At 51.2% G+C, this 9,060-nt stretch overlaps 1 long non-coding RNA gene across 2 annotated transcripts; it reads right to left on the reverse strand.

Annotated features, from left to right (window-relative positions):
* Positions 1-617: 617 nt before the first annotated feature.
* On the reverse strand, positions 618-8,813 carry LOC109281052 (uncharacterized). Of its 2 annotated transcripts, none has more exons than XR_002087575.2 (3): positions 8,535-8,813; positions 5,829-5,933; positions 618-5,710 (listed from the first exon to the last, which is right to left on the reverse strand). It is a non-coding gene; the product is annotated as an uncharacterized LOC109281052 (long non-coding RNA). The 2 variants fall into 2 exon arrangements; XR_002087577.2 differs by having other exon boundaries at positions 7,656-8,813.
* Positions 8,814-9,060: the final 247 nt, after the last annotated feature.

Below are 9,060 nucleotides of genomic sequence, written 5' to 3' on the forward strand. Positions count from 1 at the left end.
GGCAACTGAGCTTGTTCTCTTCCTCCCCGAAAATCTCCTCTTGGCAGGGCTGGATTAATGCATAGGAAAACTAGGACATAGGACATGCCTAGCGCCCTAAGTGAAGAAGGGGCTGGGTTGTGCTTATTTTACATATTAGAATTATTTAGTGAAAAAAGTAATATAAATATACAGTATTAAGCAGGGGCCAACAATTTGGTTGCCTAGGGCCCATTAAAGAGTTAATCCAGCCCTACCTCTTGGGACACATAGTACCTTCATATATAGCCATGAATTTTCAGTGTTCATTGCACAGACTTAGGGACCCAACCCTGCACAGGGCTGAGCATTTTCACTCTGTATTGAAATTAGTGGAAGTGAATTCAGTATCTCTTAGAAGCTACGCAAACCTTTACAAGATCACACCTTGAAGTGATGGTAGCATTTGACCCTTTTATGGACTTATTCTCAAACCAGTTGTATTTACTAATGAAGGCCCTGCTCCTCCAGAGACTTACATACATGAGTAACTTTGTATACATGAATAGCTTTATTAACTACTCATGTGTGTAAAGTTGCTCATATACACAAGTCATTGCAATATTTAAGGCCCTTAAAAAACAGCTGAGTTCAACTAATTCTTTTTTAACTGATCCTTTATTTAATTTTCTATAAAGGTGCAGTTTACATAACAATTTAAGAACAGATTTTTAAAAGAGCACATATTGTTCTAAATTAAATACACACTCACCAAAATAACTGTTAAAACACAGATTGCGCTATTAGCAAGCCTAACTCTAAAATGCCACTTTAGAAATCACTCTCTGACTGTACACTTACAAGTCTATAAGATTTTTTAAAAATCAAAGTAAAGTATTTTACTTTGATTTACCAGCAACATAATGTTGCGAAAACCTTTACCAAGAAAAAAAGGTTTTTCAGATTCAACTTTCAGTAGTAAGGATTCAGATTTATTTAAGACTACATCAAGTATATGCCACACATCTTGCTAAAATTCCTTTAAATGAGGGTCTTATCCTACCCAGACAGTACAGTCAGTTTGTGTTTTCCCATTGAGTTAAATGCCAGGATTGGGTCCCTAGCTGCTTTAGATTTATAGGTGAGTAACCCTGTTTCCATGAGTAGTCCCACTCAAGTCAAGTGATCACAGAATCAGGCCCATAGCATAAACAAGTTATTCTTAGTTATGTGCTACTTGGAAGCTGATTTTTGAGACTTTGAATATACATACATGTCAAATTCCAGGTGCTACTACTGAAACTGAAAAGGGTGCTTCCTAAACAAGACTGTTGGGAAAAGTAATTCTAGTTGCCTTTATGCAATTGAGCATTTAACTGACATTTAAAAATATTTTTTGCAATTGAAATATCTAATATTTCTCTGATTTAACCTTATATTTTTACTCTTATTAGCCATATAACATAACAATCTGCCAAAGATTTTAAAGGATAGAAATCTACAATCATCAAAATGTTAATTTAGACAATGACAAAGAGTACAGGCATTAAAAATGCATCAGCCCTATCGTTAAGGCATTATTCAGCAGAAAGGGCTAATCATATTAAACAGAATGCAGATATAGGAAACCAAGTATAAAGAGATGTTTTGCCAAGCTTGTATTTATGGGGAAAAATTCAATCTTTACTGCACAAGATACTGAACCCAACAAAAAGCAAACAAAACCACATCCTTTATGTGATGAAATGGGAACTCCTGATAATACTTGAGTCATGACTCAAGGGAAAATGTCAACTAAAAGCTCAGATCAGAGGAAGGTTTGTAATACAAACCTGGATGTTTAAAATACTGTTTCAATTGGTGTTCTTGCAGCACTTATGAATGTAAATGTGTAACAGTGCTGAACCTGACTATGATTTAGCAACTGATCTTGGGAGCTCTCTGCATGTCTTTTTAAAGTGCAGTTTAACAATATTTCTGCTGCTACTGAACATACTAAACCACAAGAAAAAAAATCCGCTTTCAAGTGGTATTAGAGAAGCAAGAGGATCACAGCATTATTATCAAAGACGTGTCTAAAGAATAACAGTGCTACACGTCTGTGGAACAATGAGAGCTACTCTCTACTGAAGGGAGGAGGGTAAGATTCCTTTGGTAATTATTTTAAATAATTAGGCATAACCTAGTTGGTATTTCAATTACTATGCAAGAGTGAGAGCAGAAAACATTCTCTACCAGCCCCACCCTGCACTTGCAAGTTCATTATCAAAACCTTGATTATCAACATTCAAAATGATCCTCGTTATACTGTGTGCGAATCCATCCTAAAAAGCTGTTTCATCATTACCACACTTCTGTGTCTGACTTAAAATGGCTTCTGATCTAATTCACTTAGGACAGAAATCTGGCCTCAGAGTTGCACATGTTTAGCATCAAAAAGTGGAACAACGTGAATGAAAAGAGCTTGAATAGGAAAAGGTGTGGGTGACTATGCGTGCTTTCTCTCTGTTACCAGTGAAAGAAAATATGAACGGAACTGTGTCTTTATGTATGTTATACATGGGGGGGGGGAGAGGTACAAAGATGAAGGAGACGAGTGCCATGTGTTTAGTTTCCAATCCGAGCAGGAAAGGCTCAGCCAGTTTTCACCCAGAGCTCTAGCTATGCTGGGAAGGTCTGCTAGGTGCACCCAGGGGGGCGAATGCGCCTGTTTTTATAGAAGATGGGACTGGGCTGGGGCGCAAGTGGGACGTTTAGCCCTGCAGCCAGTTTCTTTACTACCTTCTTATCTGGAGCTACCACCTGAGAAGCCGGTTCAGGAGCGGGCAGCGCCTGGTGCTGTACACACTTCCCGGGACAGGAGCCGTCTGTGTAGCCGGTAGGGAGCTCCCTGTCTCCATTTGGTTTCACGCCCAGAGATCAAACTCTCAGTTCCAGCTCTGCGCATGTGACACTCTGCGGGACTTCAGGGTCACAAACTAGAAACCCCAAATGTAGGGGCTCTTTGGCAGGCTAAGCCTTTCTGACTGGCAAAGCGTGTGTGTCGGGGGAAGGGGAGGTTGCACTAGCAAGGCTATTTAATTTACTGTCACCTAAAGTAGAAATGATACTGGGAGATGAGGACTGCGCCATTTAGCGGGGCAGTCACAATGTCCGTCCGAGGGATAGGGACCCTTTGCAAGAGCCTGTTCCCGAGTGCAGAGGGCCGCACCCTCCAGAGCAGGAGCCAACACCTGCAAGACTTACTGCACCTACTGCATTGCTGACTTCGGACTGACCCGTAGGGAATGGCAGCGATTGTTTCCTGCAGGAAAGAGCCAATCGTATGGCAATTGTTTATTTTCCCTTTCTTTTCGAGCCGTTTATTTTTTTTCCTCCGTCCTTTCTTTTTGAGCAGAAGAGGATAGCAAAATGGTGCACTGGCCGCACTACTTCAGTGTTGCAGTCTGGTGGGAACTTGTATGCGACTATTGCTATTGCCTGCTGAGACCACTGCAAAGTCCCTGGTGCCTGTGCTCTCCTCACAGTTCACCTGGAGTGATTCCTTGTCATAATGAGCCCTGCCTCGAGCCCTGGGCTTGGCAGGGGGGCTGTGTGCCTGGAAGGGGCCTTTCCCCCATCCCATGGCAGAGGTCTTTTCTCGCCTGATGCCTTTCTAATAACAAAAGTGGCTGCCCACTTAAGAGAAATAGCTCTCCCAAAAGGCGCCTGCCATCCTGCCCCTACCCAGTGACAAGGGAAAGCCTGGTTACTTGGACAGGAGGAAACTGGCGAGAGGGCTGCAGAGGGCTAGACATTCCCAATGGGGAGGGAAAAAGAAAACCAGGGACTGGATGGCCAGAAAGTTGAGATCGTGTCGATTGGATGATGATAATAATAATGATAATAATGATAACAATAACAACAACAGCCCCCCCTACGTGGGTTTTAGCACAGATCCAAGGTGAACTAAGCTCCTAAAAGAGGTTCGCTCATGGCTTCTGCGCCTGGGACTCTCTCCGGCCGCGGCTAAGGGGCTCTCCTTGACGGGAAGCCGGCTCTGGGCGGTGGCTGTGGTGGCGCCTCAGCTTCCCGGGCTAGAAATGGGTGGAGGGGAGGGGCTCTTACTGAGCATTGACTTTGAGCTGCACTGTCTGTTTTTTTTTAAATAATGTCTGTCCTGGTCTGTTTTTGAGGGGGAGTCGTTAGCTAGTGGGAAAGTGAAGTGAAGTGAGAAGATGTAGCACCCCGCTCCCGCCGCCTCCCTGCCTGGGGTGCGCGGCCGGGGTGTGTGCGCGAGCCGGGGCGCTGTGCAGCGGCCACAGCCCGTGTGGTAAGTGCAGGCTCCAGCCCCGTCCCTGGAGAGCCTCTCTGCCCGCCCGCCCGCGCGCCCCCGAAAGCCAGTGGATCCCGGGGGGGGGGGGGGCGTCCTCCCCCGCGTTCAGTGCAGCCCATGTCCCAGTCCAGACAAAAGACACGGGAGCTGCAGGGGCCCTGGCTGCGGCTCCCATCATTGAGTGCCAGAGCCAGGCCTGGACAAGCGTCTCCCCGGGTCCTGTGACGGGACTTTGGTTCTCGGCTCTTCCTGCAGGGCTACTACGTCCCTAAGCCTGCAGAGGAGGCGAGGGAGAAAAACGTGCCTGTCCCCCCGGCCGGGACCCAGCGCTGCCCGCCGCGGCGTGAGGCAGAAGGGGAGCGGGGAGCGGAGCCCGGGCCCTGCGGGCGACGCAGGCGGGGCGAGGGGCCCGGGCGGGGCAGATAGGCGCTGCGCTGCGGTGCGGTGCGGTGCGCCCCTGGGCAGCCTGGGGGTGTGCGTGGCTTGCTCCTGTGCCGGACTCTCCCACAGCTGCCTGCGAGCTGGGCGGGATGGCCGCCGGCCCTGCCTGGGTAGCCCAGGGAATGGAGATCAGCAGCCAGCGCGCCCGTCTCCCTGCGCAGGCTCGCGCTCTGCGCCCCGGGGCCCGTGCTCCCCGCTCGCCTTCCCGGGAACCAGCCCGAGCCTCCAGCCTGCGCCTCCTGCGCGCCTCCAGCGGCAGCACCGTCCCGCCCCCCTCCCCGGCGGGACCAGCCAGGCTGCTCCCTACAGACCCCCCAGTGGATCAGGCGACCGCCTTCAGAGAAGATCTCAAGTGATCTCCCTTTCCCGGGGGCGGGGACCCGAGGCAGGCCCTTGATCTGCCCTGCCCCTGCCGGGAGCCACCGCCGCTACCTGCCCGCTGCCCAGAGGGAAGGAGGGAAGCTGAGACAAAAGTCCTAGTCACCACCAGCCGGGCTGGGGGGAGCCCAGTCCCCTGAGCTCCCGCGGGCTGGTCGGGGTGGGGGAGGGGGACGCCTGGAGCCCCCCTGCTGCCAGCGCCCACCCCCGCGGGGCCCCCCTCGCTCTCGGAGCCTCGCCGGGGTCCCCTGGGCACAGACACAGACAGAGCGAAGCATGTAGGAAAAGAGCAAAAAGGAGCTACCTTGGCCACTCTAGCAGTTGAGGAGCCAGCTGCCGGGCTGGGGCTGGGGCTGGGGCGGTGGCGCTGCCTGCCCGCCGCGGTACTCTCCTCGACTACGCGTATTCTTAAGCAATAACAACGTAATCCGTATTATCCACCCAAGAATACCCGTCACCGAAGAGAGTCAGAAAGCTGCTGCTGCTGCTGCTGCTGCCGCTGGAGTGCTGCACCGGGCCAGTAAATCCATAACTGTATTTCCCCTAGAGCAGACGGAGCATCCACAGGGTGACCGAGGGATCCCGTCCCCATATCCAACGGCTGCCCGATCTCCAATCCTGGAAAGGCAAAGGAGAGAGGCAAACGTTTAATCCACGCGCATGCAAGCCCTGGGAGTCCGGCTGGAGCGGGCAGGGTGGGAAGGAATGAAAGGCAAGCAATGGGGGTGGGGGTTACCTGGGGAGTCCCTGCTCTCTTCCTCTGTGCCTGTCTGGCGTCCTATTCTCCCCAGCCATCCGCTCCGGGCGCTGGGAAGGGCTGGCGCTGGCAAGCAACAGATTCCTGCGAAAGAGACGCACGGTTAAGAGCACAGATATTGCCCATCCCTTGGCTTAGGTGGGTCGGGGTAGCTCAGATAAAGAGGCAGCCAAGCCTGAGAGAACCGCATCCGTGCACTTGGAAAGGGGGTGGCGGGGTGGGGGCCTCAACGGGCCATTAAAAAAAAAATCAAAATAAAAGAGAACCAAAGGCTGCGAGCACGCCTCTGCCTCAGGCCTCTCTTGTGATAGAAAATCTAAAACGTGAAGAAAAAACCCAAGTTCAGGGTGTAAAACCATTCGAGTTCATTTCCCACATGCGCCCGAAAACAGGAGAGTGGCTGGAGCTCCCGGAGTCCACAAGCTGGTTCCGCTTAAATGAGCTGGGCAGCGTTTGGTAGTGTCCTAACGCGTGATAGCACAGCACAGGCACGGCTCTAGCACGCACTTTCCCGGCGTCTGCTGTGCCACTGGCGAGAGCACCTCCATAGTGACACCTCATCCTCCTCGCATTCCTGCAAAGGTTTTTCACAGGCAGTGGCCAAAAAGAAAAAAAAAAGTTATTTCCAAATGGTGATTGTGCCTGTCAGGCACAGGAGTTCAGTCAATGTTCTCTTATCAACATGGCTCTGACTTGGATGGGGGGAGCTTTGTCTCATGATCTTGCTGCTGTTACTGTGATAATAAAGGTTTATTGTTCGCCAACTAAATAGAAAGGATATCTGCAGCGTCATGGCACAATACAGTCAGCGGTTCAATTAGGAAGTTCTCCTAATATTAAGAAGAGCGTCCATACGAGTGTCAAGGGGAGGAAGGAAACATGGCAATACCCAGTTAAAATCTGCAAATTGTGGGATACTGTGCACTTCTCCAGCCACGAGTAATTCTGCAGCATGCGCGGCTTCTAGTAGCCAGTGTACTCTGGAACTGACCAGCTTGTTGATCGCAACTGAAATTAATACAAGGTGTTTGCATTTATTCCAGATTCCTTCCTCAGCATTAGCTCTCAGCTTCCCTCACATCGAGTCACTCTGCTTCCTACAGACACACGCAAGAGGAGAGCATTTGTGTGTGTCTGTGTGTATTGTTACCCGGACTGTTTCCTGGATAAACAAAGAGAAATTCTTTGGTAGCTACATTAGCTTAAATAAAAACGACGATCCCAGCTACTTCTCCTGCATTTTAACCTCTTCCTTGGTGGAATTTTCCCTACACCTCGCACACAGGAGGCTCCGAGGAATGGCAACTCGAAAGTAAATAACAAACACTGTTTTTTTCCCCCTACTGCAACATTTAAGGCTACACCGCTGGTCTCTCTGGTTGAGGCAGTGGGTTTCCTTCAACTCGAACAAAAAGCCGCTTGAGAAAGTCAAATGCACCGATTCACAGAGAAAACAGTTCGCAGAGTTACATCTTGACTCAGATTCTTTGAAATGTGAATAAAGAGAAATCCGAGATCCTCATCTGCACACACGCATCGAGAATGAGACTCATCTCCAATCTCCCCCCCCCCCCCGCTCCCCCCCTCCCTATAATTCCTGGACAAGACCTGGGTGAAGCGAATATTATTCTAGTTGCAGCTAGAAGCTGCCTTCTTGCTCCCGGATAAATCTGCCTTCTTTCTTCTCCCCATGAAAAAGCTCTTTACTAAACTTGAGCATGCATCAACCCCCCCCCCCCCCCCCAAGCAGTTGATCACTCCAATGCAGCCATCGCCCGGCCGGCCCTCTTGCTGTACAGCACCTACCAAAATGGTCGCAAGCATTCAGCACCGAAGCCCGTGGACAGCTCCGTCCTGCCCGGCTCCCACCAGCGCCGGCCCCTCCAGCAGGAAGCGAGGAGCTCAGCAAAGCTGGAGCTGCCTCCACACGCGGGGCAGCCTGACTTACGAGCACAGCATTTCCTACGAGACCGCTGCCTCTGGGTGCATATTCAATTCAAACCTCCTTAAACTGTCGGATCTCTGCCCACCCCACCCCTAGCCCCCACCCGCGCATACACACACACATACACATGCACACACACACGCTGCACACAAGGGGAGGCAAAATCCCATGCCATCACTGCTTTCTGTTGATCAACTTACACCTTTGCCTCTGAGCGCGGCGGCTGCCCTGAGCCAGGCTCGCCTCAGCATTAAGTACCTTTGTTCATCGATTCTCGCAAGCCATGTTTGTGAGGCTCTACCTTCCTCTCTTCCCCGCCGTAATCACTGAGGGTGCTGGACCCTCCCCCCAGCGATCAGTGCCTCGGGAAACTGCCCCTCGCGATGTACAAGTGTACAAAGGCAGGTCCCTCTCCCCGGCCTGGCGATTCTGCGGGGCTGCGGGGGGAGGGAATGGAGAGCATCGAAACAATTAAGCCAAGGGGCGCGGAGCTCGGGAGCTGCCCGCGGTTGCCAAATTCAGGGGGGAGGGAGGGATTGATTTGGTCGGTGAGTGGGGAGACAGGAGATCCCTCCGCTAGGAATCTTGCTCGGATTGAGGGGTTCGCATGGGGGTGGTGATGGTGGTGGAGGGGGGATAGGAAATATTTATTCCTGTTCAAAGACTGCCTCGCTGCGATCTCGCCGCTCGCCACCTCCCCAAGCAAACTGCCACAAATCCACCTCTAGAGAAGCGCTTACCCTTTCAATCCAAGGTTTCAAGCAGGACTCCAGCTGGGTGGAAAACCAGGGAGTCATCTGATGCGCGCTGGGGAAGAGGCTGTGGGCAGCGGCAAACTGCTTTCTTTCCTGGTGCCTGATTGCTGTGTTACCAAGCCCTGCGAAGGGACCCCGGCGCCTCTGGCTGGCCGTGCCCCGCTGCCTTCACACCTCGGCGGCTGCTGGTGCTTTCCAGGTCCCCGGCGATCGCGTTTCAGCTGATGTGGGCTTCCAGAAACGGAGTCGGGGGGAGAAGAGAAAAAATCGCCTAATGCAATCAAATCGATCTGATCTACACCATCTGTCGCCTGCCACTACACACAAACGTTAAAATAGGAACACGGGAGACACTGACAGCTCGGGAAGGCTGGTCTGCAGAGTTCATTTTTAGCAGAGCATAATTGGGCATGGACAGCACACAGTTACCAAAGCTGCTGTTAACCATCCAGTAGTGGATCCCAAACATGCTAATGGTGGATTAATTGAGGAAGATCTGACGTGCAAGCTT

This window comes from Alligator mississippiensis, chromosome 5 (assembly GCF_030867095.1).
Source record: "Alligator mississippiensis isolate rAllMis1 chromosome 5, rAllMis1, whole genome shotgun sequence".
In the NCBI taxonomy this organism is placed as follows: domain Eukaryota; kingdom Metazoa; phylum Chordata; order Crocodylia; family Alligatoridae; genus Alligator; species Alligator mississippiensis.